Source organism: Microtus oregoni, unplaced genomic scaffold, assembly GCF_018167655.1.
Source record: "Microtus oregoni isolate MIOR12 unplaced genomic scaffold, Mior012 000003F_ref0000135, whole genome shotgun sequence".
NCBI classification, from domain to species: Eukaryota; Metazoa; Chordata; class Mammalia; order Rodentia; family Cricetidae; genus Microtus; species Microtus oregoni.
Window position 1 is genome coordinate 62,280,621 of NW_024543062.1, and position 18,524 is coordinate 62,299,144.

At 52.9% G+C, this 18,524-nt stretch overlaps 1 protein-coding gene and 1 long non-coding RNA gene across 3 annotated transcripts in view; one reads left to right on the forward strand and one right to left on the reverse strand.

Moving 5' to 3' along the window:
- Positions 1 to 6,120, reverse strand: part of Cdk18 (cyclin dependent kinase 18) — a 25,684-nt gene extending 19,564 nt beyond the window's left edge. Inside the window, exon 1 of one of the 2 annotated variants that reach the window (XM_041648939.1) lies at positions 5,790 to 6,120. The gene's annotated coding sequence lies outside the window, so the exon portion shown is untranslated. The remainder of the gene's footprint in view (positions 1 to 5,789) is intronic. The other variant, XM_041648940.1, reaches the window with a different exon arrangement.
- LOC121446364 lies at positions 5,847 to 12,100 on the forward strand. Its single transcript, XR_005974055.1, has 3 exons — positions 5,847 to 5,972; positions 6,869 to 6,932; positions 11,978 to 12,100. It is a non-coding gene; the product is annotated as an uncharacterized LOC121446364 (long non-coding RNA).
- The last annotated feature ends 6,424 nt before the right edge of the window (positions 12,101 to 18,524 follow it).

Below are 18,524 nucleotides of genomic sequence, written 5' to 3' on the forward strand. Positions count from 1 at the left end.
CCACTCCCACAACCACTGCCAGGCTCACTGACTGGCCCAGGCTCTCCTTGGGACTGTCCCAGGTGACCACCCTGACCTGGGTTCCCCCATGCCTCCTCTAGAGAGCCTCTGGGTGGCCCTGGCTGTTCCATGGTTCCCTAAATATCCCTGTCAGTGTCACTCACCAGCCAGGTCACAGGCCCCTTGAGGGCTCCCTTCCGCTTCCTGGGCTCACAAGCTCATGTTCAGCTCCAGGCCCTCTCCCATGCTTTGTGCTGCTTGGTCTCAATAACAGCTCAACTCCCGGGTCCCCTCCATTTCTTCCCCTCCCCCTGCTTCCCTCCCACCCTCATATCTAGTGAACTCACTTCCTCACCTGTCCCTGAATGACAGTACACCCCAAGTTCCCTTTTTGGCCCTTTGCTCTTCCCCTCTACAGTAGATTTCCTGGGTGATCTCATCCTCTCCCGGGGTGGAAACCACAACCCCCGTGCTGGTGACTCTCAGACCCACAGCTCCAGGCCCCCTCAACCCTGGGCCTCGGCATGCAAGGGCCGACTATCTACCAGGAACCTCTGGCCCAATGTCTCCCATGAGTCCAGTCTAAGAGGCGTTTTCAAGTAAAAAGGGCAGCTGTGTACAACCCAGGGAAGCTGCATGTCAGGGTATAGATGCACCGACCCACCTGCATATACAAACATCATTGCAGCAGGTGGAGAACGGGCAGTTGGTCCCCATGCCATGAGTGGTCGCCTGGGTGGTTTTCACTGCCCCTCTACTGTGCCTTCTACCATTCCCATACTGAACACTTACCGCTTACCTAGCAAGGAAAGAGCCATACCTCTTTGTAAATAAAGAGTATTTTTAGCTTGAGATTCCAGAGCAATTTAGTGCAAGGCCCAGGGAATAGCATGATTACTTTGAGCAAGGGTCAGAAAGCTTTTCCGGTAAAAAGACAGCCAGCCACTCTTCCCAGGCTCCTGGGTTCCGTTCCCGGCTGCGGTCATGCAATGCCACCCTTGTGAAGGATGATTGTGCCTTGCATTTTAGGAAAGTTTTAAGGACACTAAGATCTCAATTTTACAAATTTAAGTGCCATAAAACATTCTTTTGAGTTTTTCCCAACCACTCAAAAAAAAAAAAAAACCCTAAGAACATCTCTTAGGCCTGGAGCGGTAGCACATGGCTATAATTCTAATACTCGTGAGTGAGAAATAGGAAGATTGTCACAAGTTGGAGGCCAGCCTGGTCTACAAGTCCCAGGCCAGCCAGGGCTACATAGCAAGACATTGTCTTGAAAAGTCAAATCAGGCCTACAGATAAAGTTCAGTGGGCAAAGTTCTGGCATGCATGAGGCCCTGGGATCAATCCTAGTACTACAAAAACTATAGAAGTTGCATATGCCAAGAGAAATGAGGATTAGAATTTCAAGCTGTCCTCAGCTATATAGCGAGTTTGAGGCTAGCATGGGAACACATAAGACACTGGCTCAATAAACAAACAAACAAATAAAACTATTCTTATTTCATAGTAGGCGAGATCTGAAAAGGGCCCGTGCCTTACAGCCCCTGCCTTTGAATATCCAATATATACAATATTTGAATCCTGCATCTACTTCCTTGCTCATACTTTTCTCCTCCTATCTGACTGGAGGATGAGGCTCCTGGAGCTTCCTTGCCTCTCTGAACCATGGCAAAGACTAGGAACCTAGACTCAGTGGAAAAAAGTTTCTGGGCTGTGAAATTTGGAGGGTCACAAGGCTAAGACCCTGCTGGGGTCTCACCAGCAAAAGATGGTGGCATAAAATGGGGCTTGACGGGGCGTAGGAATCTGTGGCCTGTGTTTCTATGTCTCAAGCAAGCCAGTTTTCTGTCCAAGGTTCTTGAGAGTGACAGAGCAGAGCTGAGAACAGAAGTGAGTTTGTGACATGGAGCTCAATGTCCTTTCTGCTCCCCACAGCTACTGGGTACCACTGTCAAGGATGCCAACAGCACACTCTGCCTGCCTGGCTTGGTGATGAAGCCACATTAGAGAATCAGCTCAGAAAATGCCACCCAGCTCAAATGCAACAGTTAGATCAGGGGAAGGCTCTGTGACCTCCTGGCTGGCCGTAGCTAGTCTGGAGACCCTGCTCTCCAGCCACACACCTGCCTCCTGGCAGTGAATCCCACTAGCACATGGAAAGGACAGCGATGTCCCCTAGGTCTGTCCACACTGCAAGAGTTTCCTTGGCTGGATGGCTGTCACCAGAGGAAAGTAAGGCTTAGTTCCTGAAGGGGCTCCCCAGACAAAAGAGGGAGCGATATAATGTGTGTAGGCAGAAATCAGCAGCGCTCTCAGGATTTCCTTTAGAGAAGATTCAGGTGCAGGGCCAGCAACCTCGTTCACCACCACCCTTCAATAATGACAACGGGTAAGGCACCAAGCTGAGGCCCAGGGAAGACATGACGTCACTGCAATCCTCACAGCCACAGGAACCACTGCAAAGCCGGGAGGCTGAGGCTAGCGGGGAGCAGACTGCTCACCCAAAGTTATTGAGTGTAGGGGCGGATTTTATACTAAGCATCAGCCTGCGCCAGCGGCCAGCAGGAGACACACACATGTAAATGATGAGCGAACAAGTCAACCCGCCTCTTCTGGGCCACTCTTTCTGCTTCACCTGTTTCCAGGGAAGACCAGCTAATGGCGGCGAGAGGGAGGACATGAGTTCAAATCTCCGGGATCTACGGAAAAGCCAGACACAGTGGAGTAGGCTTAAAATCCCATCATCAGGCAGCAGAAACAGGCGGATATAAGGACAGGCGGTGGGCCAGTCAGCCTGACCAGAGGGTGAGCTCCAGGCTCAGCAAGAGACTCTGATAAAAAAAAAAAAAGGGTGGTGCAGACATCTGACATCAGTCTCTGGTCTACACACAGTGGTCTTTTTGGTTTGTTTGTTTTTTGTTAAAGAAGGGTCAGCTTAGCATGGTGCCATATGCCTTTAGTTCCACCATTTGAGTGGGTGGCAAAGGCAGGCCGATCTCTGCGAGTTCAAATCCAGCCTGGTCGACATAGTGCGTCTGAGGACAGCCAGGGGTTTGTAGAAAGACCCCTCCTCAAAAGGGGAATTCAGTATATCGAGGGTGTACATACGCAGGAAGAGAGTATGTATCACCATGGTCCCTTCCAAAGTTTGGGACAATGTCTTCCACGGCAGAGTGTCCTGACTTACCAGGGTCCTGCTTGCTGTTGGGCAACTGTGTGACCCTGACCTGCCTCCCAAACCCACCTCCTCAGCTGACAGGGCCTTGGGAGCATTGGGGGCAGATACTTCCTGCAGGCAGTAGGTTAGGCAGAAAAGCACCCACTTTCTCCCTCCTTCTCCCTCCTGCTGTGCCACAGGCTAGCTCAGGCCTGGCCACCAGCCCTATAGTGATTCTGGGCCTCTGGCCACCTGGGAGCTGCAGTGTGTGTGTGTGTGTGTTTGTGTGTGTATGCGTGCATGTGCTCATGTGCACTCATAAGCACATGCCGCTGTAGGAGCCAGGGCTAACCTTGGCGAGTTCCTACCCTCTGAGACAGGGAAGTGCCTACTCAGCAGCCAGTACCCAGAGAGCGAAGGTGAAGGGTCCAGGGAAGGAGAGAGAAAGGGTTACTGGGGGACACAAAGCCCAGGGAGAGAAACGTGACTGATTCTCAGAGGAGTGAAGTTAAGCAGGTAGGTCTGGAACCCAGCCAGCCAGGCCCTCGTGGACAGCGGAGCAGAGCAGGGACCTGCTAAAAGGCTGAAGTCCCTCAGCTCCATGGCTACCTGACTGACCGGGCCTAGCCAAGAGCGCTGGCCCTTCCTGGCATGCTTCCATTCCTCTCCCCCACTCTCTTATAGAGAACCCTCCTCTCCAACCTAAAGGGACAAACCTACAGTCCAGACTCAGCCCCAGGGCATCGCCGAGAGACTGACTTTCCCAATTCTTAGCACACTCGGCTTCCATGTGTTATCTTACACCACTCACAGAATAGCCTCCTTATCAGAAGCCCCTCTTCACACAGGACACTGAGGAAGTTCAGGCTGGGAGGACACGGGGCCCAATAATGGCTTAGGTGTGGCCATCCTTCTTCCCCTCCAGGTCCCAAACTTAGGAAAGGAAAGGAGGAATCAGAGGAGGAGGAGGGATGAAGGGGGAGGCTAGACCCAGAAGACACACATCAGGCGGGCTCTGGGAGCAGGATGGAGTAACTCGCAGAGAACACATAGTCTGGAGAAAAACACAGCCCCATTCCCTCTAGATCCTAGGGCAGGGAGCCCCTCTGTGCACAATCCCAGACTAGGAACTGACTTGCTTCTCAGATCTTGTCCCTCTAGTAAAGCTTGGTTCTGCCTGGCACAGGACAGGGGAGCCCGATCACTGAGAAAACTACCCCAATCACCCTTTCTGAGGATTCCAGCACAGGGTGGGTCCTGCCCAGGTGGAGCAGGGTCGAGAGCAGGCTTGGGATCAGCTAGAAGGAGACAGATCACACCTCTACATCCCCTTGGGAGCATTCATTCCCTGGGGTCTGTTCCCTGGCTAGCGAAATGGTTGGTGATAACAGCAATCATGAAATATCATGAGATTATTGTGACACCTTGCTTGGCACACAGCAGGGACTGGAGGGAGACAGGAGCTTGGCTGGGGCAAAGGAAACCTCTTTTACTATGCACACCAAGCCCACAACCGCAGTTGCCTGTTGGCCACATCCCAGATGATATCCCAGGCCCAAGGCATGATAAAAGCATGAGCTGTCCAGGATACAAGGATTTGGCTCTCCCAGCACCCTGACCCCCACCTCACTGTGTCTAAGTGTCTATGCTGAATCTCACATCTAATGTGGCGGGGGCTGGCTGGTAATGAACTACAGGGCCCAGGCCACAGACTGCAGCAGGGTAGGATGGGGAAGGTTGTTATGGGCTGAGCTGGGATGGAAAAGTCAAAAGGTTCTGAGGACAGCCTTTATCCTACAATTCCACCCACCCCTGCTTTTGTGAAAGGCTTCGGGAGAAATAAATGAGGCCACTGGGGCCTAGAGGGGCGCTGACCCCTCAGGACAGAAAACAACAAAAAACAAACGACAAGGCATTCAGAAGCCAGTGGCCTGTCCCCCAACAGGGTGGAACAGGGCCTCTGAGCCACCCCATTTTCAGAGTCCGGTTTGCGTCCTCCAAACACAGCAAGCTAGGACTTCTGAGCCCAAACCATCCAGCCCCCCTTTTCCACACTCTATCATCCCTGTCCCTAGCTCCATGAAGAGGGAGGGTCACTGCCTCTCTGGACTTCCCCAAGAGAGAAGAGACACGTTCTCTAGCGACCTTATTCACCACGGAGCCAATGCTGGAAGCTGCGTGCTTCACCTGTCCTCGGTTTGCCCCAGGTCTCTGGCCTACCACCCACGGCCTCTGGGGCTGGAAAGTTCACTAAAGCCCAGAAAGTCCTTCAACAAGGCATTCCGGCCCTACACTCCAGGGCCCTATCGTTAGCCGGGACTCCTGACCCTTGTCCTTTCCATAAGGAACGCAATTAGCGTCCAGCTTGCGCCTGGGTGGGAACTTTTGCTTTTGTAGGCTTCCGACAGAGCCCGGGGTCAAAGGGAGTCCCTGATCAAGAGTCCCCGCCGGGCACACATTCTGCCTCAGCACCTGGAACTTGGGAGTGGCTTTCCCAGGACATCCTTCACCCCCCAAAACACAAGCGCGCCCAGTTATCGCCAATCGCCCACAACAGCTAGGGAATTTTGCTCGAATCGCTCTCTCCAGCGCAAAGGTAGACGGCCCCTTTAAGGGCTGCCCAGCTTACCTTTGCTCAGCTTGCCCGGCGCGGTGCCCCTCTCTAGCCGCCGCGGTCTCAGCGCGTGTCCGGGTCGCGGCGAGCCGACTCGCGCCCGCCGCGGCCGCGAGGCCAAGGCTGGGTGACCTGCCCCGCGCCCCACGCCCTGCCGGGGTCCCCACTCGGGACCCTGACTCTCCTGGCTCTCGAAAGGTGAGTGGTATCCCCCCCTCCAAAAAAAAAGCTGCAACCTGAGCTGTGGGAGGAGGGAGAAGGGAGGGGTGCAGGAAGGTGGGGAAGAAGAGGAGGAGGAGGAGGAGGAGGAGGAGGAAGGCAAAAGCCCGGCCCCAGCCAGAGTTTTTCACGTGTACAAGTTGACTCCGCCCTTGTCCGAACCGGCCCTGCCCACAGCCGCTGCCAATCCCCTGCTCTCGCTCTGTCCTTGTGGCCACCCCTTTCTCCCATTCTGAAAACTAGGGCCGGTGTGTCTTCCTTTTCCCCTCACAAGCTGGCCCTGGGTACATGGTGAGGTCCTCTGGTTTGGACCACAAGGGGACAGGTCTCTAAATGCCCCTACCCAACCTGCTGTGTGCCAACTCGCCCCTTCCCGCCCAGTGCCTATCACCTAAGACTAATGTTCAAGCACAGGGCATAGGGCATGGGCCATTCTCCTGTCTCTGAATCCCCCCTCCCTGCCCCCAGCTCTGCCTCTCCATGTCATGGAGGAAGAGTTCCTTCCCCCACAGCATTCCACTTCCACTGTGAAGAGGAACTGTCTTTTTTTGGCCAACTGAGTCATCTAAGAAGCTCTGCAGATAGCCAATGCTAATTCAGTTCTCATTTTACACAAGGGGAAACTGAGTCCCAGAAAGGAGACTGAAGGGGCCCAAAGTCCTGCAAGGTATTCATAGGGAGTCAAGATGAGAACCAGGTCAATGATCATCCTACCTGCACCATCTAACTTCAGGGGTCAAAAGAACAACTGCCCCCTGGGGGATACTGGAGAGATGGTTCAACGGTTAAGGGCACTGACTGCTCTTGCAGAGGACCTAGGTTCAGTTCCCAGTACCTATATGACAAGTCATAACTGTCTGTGACTCCTGTTCTAGGGGATCTGGCCCCTTCTTCTGGTCTCCATGGCACCGAGAACATATGTGGTACACACGTCTAGATGTAAGTAAAACACATATACACATAAGCTAAAAATGAATATCTTTTTTTTAAAGCACACAACATCAAAAAGCTGGAACAGCTTGAAGGACTGTGCTCTCAGGCAGGGCCCTCTAGTCTTCCTTCCTGTGCTCTGAGGGGTCCTCCGACACAGGCCTATGCCCTAGAAGACAAGACTTCTACAACCTGGGTGCTCTTGAGAAGGGCGCTTTGAATCCAACTCTTGGCTTAAGGGGGGTGTGGTGTTGGGAGTAGGGCAGTCTTCTGAAAGACATGGGCCTGAGGTCACAACCACAGCTGGAGACAGGAGAAAGAAGACACAGGGCCTAAGCATGAGAGTGACCTCGGGGGGTTGACATCCCACAAAGGGCCTCCCAACTCTAGGCTACCTGTTTTCTCTACCAGGGCATAGAGATTTCTCTGGGCACGAGTGCTTTATAAAACTCTGTCTGCCACAAGCTGAAGGCTTCAGAGTGCGGCTGCAGCCAGAGCCTCTGGGTTGGGGGCAGACGATACAGCCTGTCCTGCTGTATGACTAAGTAAGAGGAAAGGGAATGAGGTGTAGTGGCCCAGGCCTGTAAACCCAGCAGGCAGGAGGAAAACACAGGTCAGTCTGGTCTCCAGAGTGAGTTCCAGGCCAGTCAAGGCTGCCCAGTGAGGCCCAGTCTCAAGAAGACGAAGAGGAGGAAGTTGAGGAGGAGGAAGAAGAGGAGGAAGAGGAAGAAGAGGAGGAGAACAATAACAGCAGGGAGTAGGGAGGCAATGCCAAGTTCAGGCAGGGCTGGAGGGCTGGACTATGGCTAAGTATCTAGGGGATTAGAGATGATGGGACCAAAGGGTAGAGATTCAGAGAGCCAGGGGGTAAGATCAAAAGGTCTCAACAAGCAGTTTCTGAGGATCTTCTGCATGTCAAACAGTAGTCAGGCCCCTGAGCACAGAGGATATATAAAACCCAGACCCTAGCCTCCCCCAGGAGCTCGTGGGGAAGGGAAGCAAACGGGTGCTCAAGTCTGCTTTCTGTTGCTGTATCAAATGACTGAGATAGCCATCTTATAAAGGGAACATGAGAAGGAGGAAGGGAGAGAGAGAGAGAGAGAGAGAGAGAGAGAGAGAGAGAGCATGAACAGTCCATGAACAAATGACTGCTTTCGAAACCATGACAGCATAGTACGTCATGGTTAGGAGCAGGTGGAAGAGCAACGCCATCCGTCTCAGGGCTTGGAAGTCAAAGAGAGCAAAGAATAGAGCTGGGGTCCTATTGTCCCCTCAGGGGTACAAGTTCAGCGGCCACCAAGCCCTGAAGTGTGGCCACGGGATGGCAACTGGCCCATTGTGACACTTCTGCGGCCCAGGGGTCAGTATTGGATGGCCCAGGGACAGTCCCTGTGCTCCGCCTGAGCTGAGGGTTACTGGAAGGGAAGCCGGGAGGGAAGAAGGGTCGTTCTCTTTTCCCTGCAGGGGTGATACTAAAACCAGGATGACATGGAGTAGCGTAGAGCATCTCAGGAAAGACATCTCACCAGGTCACCTTGGGTCACTACAGTGACCAAGTGGAAGGCTGCTAGTGGGGGCGAAGCCAGAGATGGCAATCCCAGTCGGGGGCCAATCCCAGTGAAAAGAGAGGCCGTCATAGACTGTGACAGTCCCAGAAGTGGAGAGAGGAAACCTGATTTGAGAGCTGGTTAGAACACTCACAGAACCATGTGTCTGTTTGTGCCGCAAGATCAAAGAGTTAAGAGAGTCAAGGTTGGGGGCAGCAGTGTGATGGGCTGGACAGGGCCTTGAGGCTTCTTCAGTGTGCCCTCACACCCAGCCCTCCTTTGGACCACTATGTGATCTTGGGCCTAATTTGGCAAATCTATAGGAGAAAGACACTAAAGTCAATCTTATGATTGTGGTATATATCAGAGATCGTGGATGCTAAAGGCCTAGCCCAGGGCTTGGCTCACAAGGACTCCGAAAGCAGTAGAGGTAACTACCATCCTTTGCCTACCCAAAAAACATTTCTGAAGTGCTTGCTGTATGTAAGATGCTGGGTCGTTGGGCTCAGCCCGTTCTCGTGCGACTCATTATCCGCTGGGAGAGAGGCGTGCAGAGGGACTGTCACATGCCAAGACAACGTTGGCTGGGGCAGAGGACAGCAGCTTTATTCTGCCCCAGCATCCCTTGACAAAGGACACTGACAGCCAGCGTAAACAATACAAGGCCAGTTGCCTGGCTCAAGACGGTCAAATCATCCCATCTCCATTCGGGAGTTCCATTCAGAATTTTGAAGTCACCCCTTTATAAAGGGGGCAATTTTGAAAGGTCTTAGCGGGGCTCAGGGCTGCAATCCCAGCTCGTCCGAAGGCTAAAGAAGCAAGAGGATGAAAAGTTCAACACATGTCTGGTCTACATGTGGAGTCCAGTCCAGTCTGGGTGTCTAAATAATATAAAGGGCCTAGGGGTATAACTCAGTGGTAGAGTGCTTGCATAGCAGGCATACCCTAGATTTAATTTCCAGTACCAATAATAAAAATAATGATAAAAAAATAGAGTCATTGTCTCAGCTGGCGTGGTGATCCCAACACTGGGGATGCTGAGGCAAGAGGATATAATGAGCTGGAAGCTGGCTTAGACTACTCAGAGGTGAGATCTTGTCTCCAAAAACCTAAACGAAGGCGGCACCGGTGGCTGTAATGGGTATCTAAACACACAGAGAATGACACACAGAGCGTCAACAGTCCCAGAAAAAGCCCTGGGAAGAAGGGTTAGCTAGATAAGAGTGAAGGTCTGACGTGGCAGGGCCCCAGCTGAGTCCTGAGTATGCCGTGGGCACTTCATGTCCATCCAGGCATAGGAGCTGACGATGTGACGCTTGAGACACCCTCATCTGCTCCCCATCTGTGTCCTCCCGAGACTGCCTTCCAAAGCTTTCGCTGTCCTCCCTCAGTTCTGCCAGTTTCCTTGCACACATCTCTCCAGACAGTTCGGTAGCTGCAACACTAGCTGGCACTAAGGCAGGACGGCCAATCTGCTAGCCTCTAATCAAGACCTCCGGCTGTAAAGCCCCAAAGACCGAGTGACCTTGGCTTGTTGTTTTCTATCTGTGCAGGAGATGGTAACAGGCCCTCTCTCATGAGGCTCCGTGAGTTCAGAGAGATGTAAACTTGGCACCCGACACCCCATCAATATTCCTTCCCTTCTCTGCAGCCCATGTGTCTCCATCCTCACAGAGGATCAGACAGCAGGCTCTCAACTGAGAGTGTTCCTAGCAGCCCCACTCCTGGGGTCTCTCCTTCAGCATCCCCTTCTTTCTATCTGGGAGAACTTGGAGTATTCGTGGGAGGCCCAGGGTGGTCCTTGTAGTGGCATGATTCCGGCAGACCTGAGCAGCAAAGGGTGGGGGTGAGGAGCAGCCCAACTCCCCCCTTTCTGTTCTGAGCTCTGCAGATAGGATTGTGTCCTGAGGTGCCTGAGGGATATGTGGGGGATCTGGAAACTGCTCTCCCTCACAGACTGTGTGGGCAGCACATTTGAATAATTTCTGTAAACCCAAAGTTCAAGCTTGTCCCACTTCTTTCCCCAGAAGGCTACAGGGAGAGCTTGGCTGGCTGTGAAGCTCTTCTGGTGAGCACATGCGTATGTGCACACACACATACAGACACACACACACACACAGACACACACACACACACACATGTAGGTGGCCTCCAGAAGCCTTTCAGGGACCCTTGGAAGGCTAGAAACCCAAGCCTTCCATGAAGATGCAAGACTTACTCTAGTTATCCAGGGCCCAGTCTCAATTTTTCTCTTCAACAGAATGGTGCAGTAGGAATGTCCATATCTCTTATGGGACAAGGCTCCCAGAGGCTGGACAAGCTGCAAAGCCGTCTGCTTGAGACTGGGGAGTCCAAGGTTCAGAAGTAGGAAATGACAATCAGAGAGGTTTGCTCTAACAACAGTCGTGTCCTGGGCAGGGAGAACAGAGAGGGACTGCAGAGACCTGAGGATAGACCAACATGCCTCAGCCCAAGTGGCCTCAGATCTAATAATCAGTGGGGACAACAGGACAGGGCTGGACAGAGCCAGTTTTAATCCCTGGTCATTGTTTTCCAATGATGTGCAGAGATAGGGAATAATTTGCAGAAAAATGTCATTCCAGTGTGATTTCAGCTGAGTTCAGGATTTCTGGTTTTATCACTGTACCAGGTATCCTGCCCAGGCATGTGTATGTTCATGTATGTACACATACAGACACACACACACACACACAAACACTCCTTGCATAACTACTCTAGACTTCATTGGAATGACAACTTCATCCCCAGAGGGCTTTGCGGCAGGGTAGACATACCTGCCTTGTTGACCCTGGCAATCATCAAATTAGAACCCCACCCCTGCATTCAGCAGCAGTCCCAACACTTACCTCTCTCTCCCTCTCCCTCTCCAGATTGATGCATTACCATGGCAACAAAGCCATCCCACAGAGCCTGAGTAAATGGGAAGGTGTCCCTTAGCAACAAGACTGGAGCAGTGGTTGGGGAGGATGCTGGTGAGGTTGGCGGGGAGGGCAGGCCACTGAGAGGATCTCCTGGCAGGGTCCAGAGGAACAGTTCTTGGAGCTGGGTCTGGGGCTTGCCCATTCCTGGAATGGGGCTGAAGATTCGTCCCTGTATTACAGGGATGTACAGTCACTTTCCGACTTGGGAGCAACAGATTTGTCTTCTCAGAAAACCTTAAGGAATTTGAAAACTTTTGGGAACAAGAGTTGATCGATTGCTAGAAAGTCGTAAGCCAAACCCTAAGACTCATCGTGTAAGTTCACTTTAGAGCTGGCCTCAAGTCCAGTAGGAAACATCTACTCAGTTATGTGCCCTGTGAAGAAGCCAGGTATTGGTTTCAGATGTGAGAACGTCCTGCTGAAAGCCTGTGGATGTGTCCAGGAGAGTATTGGGTGGACCAGGAGGTGGGAGACAGAGGTGCCTCACTGCCCTGGAGAGGCCAAAACCTGAGGGCTGCACTTGGAAACTGACCCTGACTTTCACCTCTTGTAACTCTTGCCTCAGTTGGCCACCAGAGACTGCAACTGAAAGCAGATCTCTGACAGCGGTTTCCTCTGCCCAGCAGCTTCCAGCGGTTCCTGATAGTGGCCTGGAGTCACCAAGTCTGCCTTTGGAATCTGATGGCCCCCTTACCAAAGTCAAAGTCACAGAAGCACAGCCTTTTCATTTTGGGGGGCTGTGGGCTTCTTCAAGCTCAAGCAGAGACTTTGTCATAGAGGCGTGACACACCAGGTCCTTTGTGACCTGTCCGTGCCTTCCTCCTCAACTCCCCTTGACTTTTTCCCTTTTACGGTGCATGTCCAGGTGCATAAAACTATGTCCACCTCCCTGGTGTGCAACTCTACCATTCTCATTCCTACCTGCTAGGGAAGCTTTCTCCTTCCCCTCTAGCCTACTAGACTCTTGTTCATTCTTTACAGCCCAGCTCAGTGACTGTCTCCCTGGCACACACGGTCCCTGATGCTGTGTAGACAGGCTTGGTCTCTACCTTCCATCTCTGTGTGTCTTTTACTGGGTTGTGAGTCGCTCAAGAGACTGTGTCTTGCCCCAGCAACCAGCACAGAACAAACAGGGTTCTCCAGATCCTGGAGAACCAAGATGGTGGAACTGAAGAACAAGAGCTAACCTGAGAAGAGGGGGAGCAAACCAGAAGGTAGGACAAGAGCCAAGAGGAGGGGAGACAATGAGGGGAGTCGGGAGGAGCGGAAGGTCCAGGCTGTTAATGACCACAAGGCAGCATTGGAAACTCTGGGTAGATGGCCTGCTGCCTTGGTTTGCCCAGGACTTGCTCAGTCCTGGCGTGAGATGGGCCTTATCACCTGATTGGTGACCTTTTCCAGGGAAGGTCTGGAATTAGGACTGAGTACTAGTCTAAGAGGTGAATGGAGGGCGGGGAAGGAAGACTGAGGGCATTGTGGATGCTAAGTCACTCAGACCTAAAGGAGGAGGAACCTGGCAGTGTGCCAGCCTCCCAGGCTGTCTCCTGCCTTCTACCCTGCAGAGAAAGCAAACAAAGCGAATTGCAGGACATCCTGTTCACGCTTAATGGCTTCTTCCTTAACGCCAGGCCCTAAGCCCACTGCCTGGGTCACTGCCCCAGTCCCCAGAAGACGAGTGGTCCTGTGCCTACTGACAGGCTGGGCAGGCACTGGAGGCTTTATTCAGTTTGCACTGTGGCTCCTGCTTAGATTAAGGCAGGTCTTCTCTGTAGACGTGTTATCTAGAATCTCATTTGGGGGCTGGAGTGTGGCTCAGCAGTAGAGTGGTTACCTGGCCGGCTGAATGAAGGCTTTGTGTTGCATCTGATGCCAGCACTATGCAAGCACAAACGCATTGCATTGTGTAGACGACCCAGCTTGAAAGCAGGGATGGGCCTCCCCGGTCCTCTCGCCCTCAGGGATGGGCCTCCCGATTTCTCTCGCCCTCAGGGATGAGCCTCTCTGGTCCTCTCGCCCTCAGGGATGGGCCTCCCTGGTCCTCTCGCCCTCAGGGATGGGCCTCCCTGGTCCTCTCGCCCTCAGGGATGAGCCTCCCTGGTCCTCTCGCCCTCCCTTGTTTTCTTCCCTTCGAAGATACTAACTGCTACTTTTTCAGTGGTGGAGCACTTCTCCTGGGGCCCCAGCCTCCTGACTTCGTAAGGGTGGGGAATGTTACACCCTGAGCTTAGGAGGGCTCTAGATGTGACTTTAGCTCTTTGTAAAAACAGTTTACAAACCCATCCTATGGACTACGGAAGAGGGACATGAAATGCAGGGGCAAGAGATGCATTCATCTAAGAAGAGAGTCTCCACACACTAGCGTGCTAGAGCAGTCCTGCCGGCTTCCGCTCTGTGTGATAAACTGCTACTTTGTGCCTCGGCCTCTTCGTCTGTAGAATGGGTAGAATAGTGCCATTCTTCTGGGGTCATGTGCTGACGGATGGACGGTGACTGAAAAGAGCTCAGTGTGGTTCTTGAAATATGTAAGGCTCTGTCCTCTGAGCCCCACTGCTGTCATTTCCCTGAGAGTCCACCATGTTCAAGACCTGCGGTCCACCGGCAGGTGGGGAGGGCCATTGAACCAACCACCCTCTCAGCCAATCATACGCAGTTCTGCCCAAATTATCTGCAGGCCTGGGGTCTCAGGTGGGAACCAGAGTACACAGACTGGGAAAGGCTAGGGGAGAGGGGTTCATCCATGCACCTCTGGAGAAAGGTCGTCCATGCTGGGTATACCAGACCTTCTAGTTCAGCTGCTTTGGGGGGGTCACCTGTGCTCCTGTCAGGAGCCCCCCCCCCCCATGCTGTATGAGCCAACCCGAGAAACCCATTGGATGAGCTGTGGTGGAATCTAAGTTTGGTTTGTCACTGGGACATCAGAAGGAGGGAGCTGCTGTTGTTTACATTTTCCCCCAGGGAAGGAATTTTAGCTTTTAGTGGCAGACTAATGAGGGGAATCATTAGCTGTTGTCAGTTTTCAGAGAGAAAATTTTTCTGAGGGTCTCGGAAGGTTCTAAGAGCTTCCCCCTGTAGGTGACAGACGCCCCCCACATACAATGTGGCAGCTTCTTAGGCAGGTGCGGAGGAGGAACTGTCGGGAGATGCATTTGAGATCCTGACTTTCCTCTCTGCGTCATCCTGTGCCAAACAGTGTCCAAACACGACACTGCTCTAAACAGCCACGTGGAGTTAGAGGCCGCTGAACTCACCCACTGGGCCACCGAAGAGCGTGCCATGTTGCAACACGTTGAGAGAGACCAGAACTCAACCCCCCGACCCCTCAGTTGAGTCAGAAAAAGTCAAAGAGGATTTTGCTCTGATGAAGCTAAAGGCGCTCACCGCCACTGCAATCAGGCCCCTTAAATTACAGAGCCCACCTGCCAACCGCCTGGTACCATCTCATTAGACGGGTGCCGCGAGAAGGTGCCATATGCCCTGTGGGAGCACCTGACCACCAAGTTCCTGCTCCGTAATTAAACCCCAAACCCCAACCTCACCCCCTCCTAACCCCCTCTCAGGAAACAACAAAGTTGCCTCCCCTGCTCCAGGCAAGAGAAACTCAAGCTGAGAATCATGCGCTTCCAGCTTGGCCCTCCATGACTATGGGGTTCTAGGAGACTTGGGGAGATCAAGTAAAACAGAGGGAGCCCCACGTCTTGCCACATGGCTACCCAGAACTCAGCAAAGCCAGCAAGGACACACTGGCTTCCAGGGGATTCTGAGGGTAGACTTTAGGAAGTGAGTTAGAAAGAGGCATGGTGGAACACTGAGCTGGCTCAGTAGGTGAAAACCCTTCTCATGTAAACTGATCTCCTGGTATCTATCTCCAGGGAAAAACAGAATCAGTCAACCAACCCTGGCATGGTGTCCTCTGAATTCCATACGTGTGCCATGGCATGTACCTGAGGGCATGCGCGCGCACGCACACACACACACAGTAATCCTGGCTCAAAGTTTGTTCTAGAACAGTTACGCACACCCACACACACCCTCACCCCCTCCCCACTCCACTGAAAGATGCATGGATACCAGTGACGGACAGAGTCAGCTGGGATACTCTCAGAGCCTTCTGACCAGAGCTGTGTGAGACGTGTCTGGCTGACAGGTCCACCTGGCATGGAGGCAGATGTGTGGTAGGAGAAATGGATTGACAGGCGAGGTCCCTCACTAGAGAGGCTTCCATAGCGACAGAGTGGTCGGCTGGCTGGACAGCGGGGAGGTACCAAGCGATTAGCTTGGCATAAATGCCCTCATGGCTCCAGCCAGCCGTGACCACTAGCCATAGAATAGAGGAATGGACAAGGCCAGCAGTCCTATGCAAATACCGCTGCCCAGGGTAAGGTATGGGGCTGGAGGAAGGCCAGCAGCAGCCTGGGCTGGGAGGGAAGCACCTCTTCCCCATCCTTACCCCGAGTTCTCTGGTCTCCTGTCTGAGCCTCCTGGGCCTGTATGATGCCAAGTTGTATGGGAAGAACAGAACTATAAAGAAAGCTGCCCACGCTGGGCAGTGGTGGCGCACGCCTTTAATCCCGGCACTCGGGAGGCAGAGGTAGGCGGATCTCTGTGAGTTCGAGGCCAGCCTGGTCTACAAGAGCTAGTTCCAGGACAGGAACCGAAAAAGCTACAGAGAAACCCTGTCTCAAAAAAAAAAAAAAAAAAAAAAAAAAAAGAAAGCTGCCCAGCCTAAGGGAGAAGGTGAGTCTATAGTAGAAATAAAAGATATGACTGTGGCTAGCTTTGTTTTGTTTTGTTTTTTGTTTTTTTCGAGACAGGGTTTCTCTGTGTAGCTTTGGAGCCTCTCCAGGAACTAGCTTTTGTACACCAAGCTGGCCTCGAACTCACAGAGATCCACTTGCCTCTGCCTCCTGAGTGCTGGGATTAAAGGTGTGCACCACCACCCAGCTCAGCTAGCATTTTAAATTAAAGTCAAGCACTAGATTGTATAAAGCTCCTAGCCAGAGCCCAGGAATTTGTCTCTGCTGTTACAGCCAGGAAGTGCTCAGAACCCTCTCCAGCCCTGCCACTCCCCGAAGTGATGCAGGCTCTGTTTGGCACCATGCCAGTGCTGATTTTGCCCTCCACCCCCAAACTGGGGATGGAGAGGTACAAACAGCCTTGTGGTCATGAGTCATGGCCTCTAAGGGTTAGCACAACCCAGAAAATGCCTAGGCAGGTTGTGTCCCCTTACCACTTGTTCAAGTCCCAGCTGTCGGACAGGGCTGGGTCCAGCCAGACATGTACCGAGGGCCAGTGGGAAAACTACCGTCTGAGGTCCAGCATTAGAGAGACAGCAGGGTGTCTTTGCAGTCACCCCAAATGAACCCAGCCCTGGGAAGATGGTAGTCTGGAGTTGTTGCTGATTTCCCTAATCTCCTCTCAGGCCAACTTCCCCTTTTCTTGCAGCCTAGGAGCCCCTGGGGCCCCAGCACAGCCAGGTGTGGCTTGAGTGATCACAGGGCCTGTAGAACAGGGAGGGGTGAGCAGGGGTCAGCATCTGGGGTCACCGTGGACAGGCACAGGGCACTGAGGAGTGAGGAAGAGGAAAAGGCCTAGCCTTATATCGGGGTTTCTTCCGGGATGAGCCACGTGACCCAGTACTGTGAGCCCCTAGAGTTTCCCTGGAGTAGAACCTGGCTGTACTGTGCGACAGATTCCAGACCTACTCACTGGAACCCATCTGAGTGATCAGCTTGGTCCACAGACCTTCTGCTTGAATGATTCAGGCATATCTGAATGTGCGGTCACTAACAGGTGACCAAATAATGGTGGCGTGACCGGGTACAATACCTAAAATACCAGGCCGTCCTGAATCAGACAAGTGCCAAATGGATTGGCAAGAAACCAGCCTCTCCAGAGGCCTGCATTCCAATGGCCCAGCCCAACCTCACAAGTTGGTGGCACCAGACAGAGGCTCATGTAGCCTGGGCAAGGAAGGAATTTGTGGCTTGCACTTCCCCAGAGCTACTGTTGGCCCAGGGAGCCTGCCAACACAACAGCTCCTGTGGGCACTGCTATCTTTGAGCATTTCTTCCCAGGATCCCTACCACTCATGAGCCATGACTGAATGCTCTTAATTAAACAACTGGTAAATGAATTTAAGCCAATATTTACTCCTGGAGAGATAGAAGGAGCACACGTCATCCGGGCAACTGGAGGTCAGTGGGCCAGGCTTCTCTCTTCTCTGGAACGGCGGGAGGTTCTCAGACTTGAGGTTTCCTTCCACCCACCCCTTTGCCTTCTCTTCCCTCCAGGATGGGAAAGTCTGGAGGGGGATCTTTGTCTCTGAGAAGAATGACAGAAGGCTGAGCAGAGGAGGGATTTCAAGGCAGGGCTCAGCAGAAACACAAACCACCCTCTTGAGACCCAAAGCCACCCAGAACAGTCCTGACCAGGAACCCAGATGGAAGCTTCCAGAAAAGGAGGCATCCTACAAGAAAGGATTGGCCTCTTTTCCCTGAGAGGAAGCGAGGGGCAAGGTGGGGACCTGAGTGAGAGTTTTGTTGAGTGATAGAATAAAAGAGGGCCCTCCATGAGCACAGGCAGGCAGCTGCCTCCTCAGAAGGGAGGACTACAGTGCTGGTAAGAATCCAGCAATGGGCCAGGCGCTGGCACACACCTTTCATCCCAGCGCTCGGGAGGCGTAGGCAGGCGGATCTCTGTGAGTTTGAGGCCAGCCTGGTCTACAAGAGCTAGTTCCAGTACAGGCTCCAAAGCTACAGAGAAACCCTGTCTCGAAAAAACAAGCAAATAAAAAAAGGAATCCAGCAATGGCCGGTTTCCCTCATTCCCTCATGGCTGGCATTTTCTTTTATTCCCCACCACCACCACCACCACACCACCGCTGCCGCCGCCACCCTGCTGGTGTGAGTAGCAGTAACCCTTGAAATCCAGGAGGCATTGGCAGCTAACTCCCTGGCACTTGGCACTTGGAGGAGAAGCGAGCAGAGAGCAAACAGATCAGAGAAGGGCTGGACAGCCACAGTGCAGACTGGCAGATGAGCTCAGGGGCTGCCCAGAAGAGGTGCGAATGGCAATTATGTAGCAGGTCACATTTACCCCGAGGGCTAAACAAA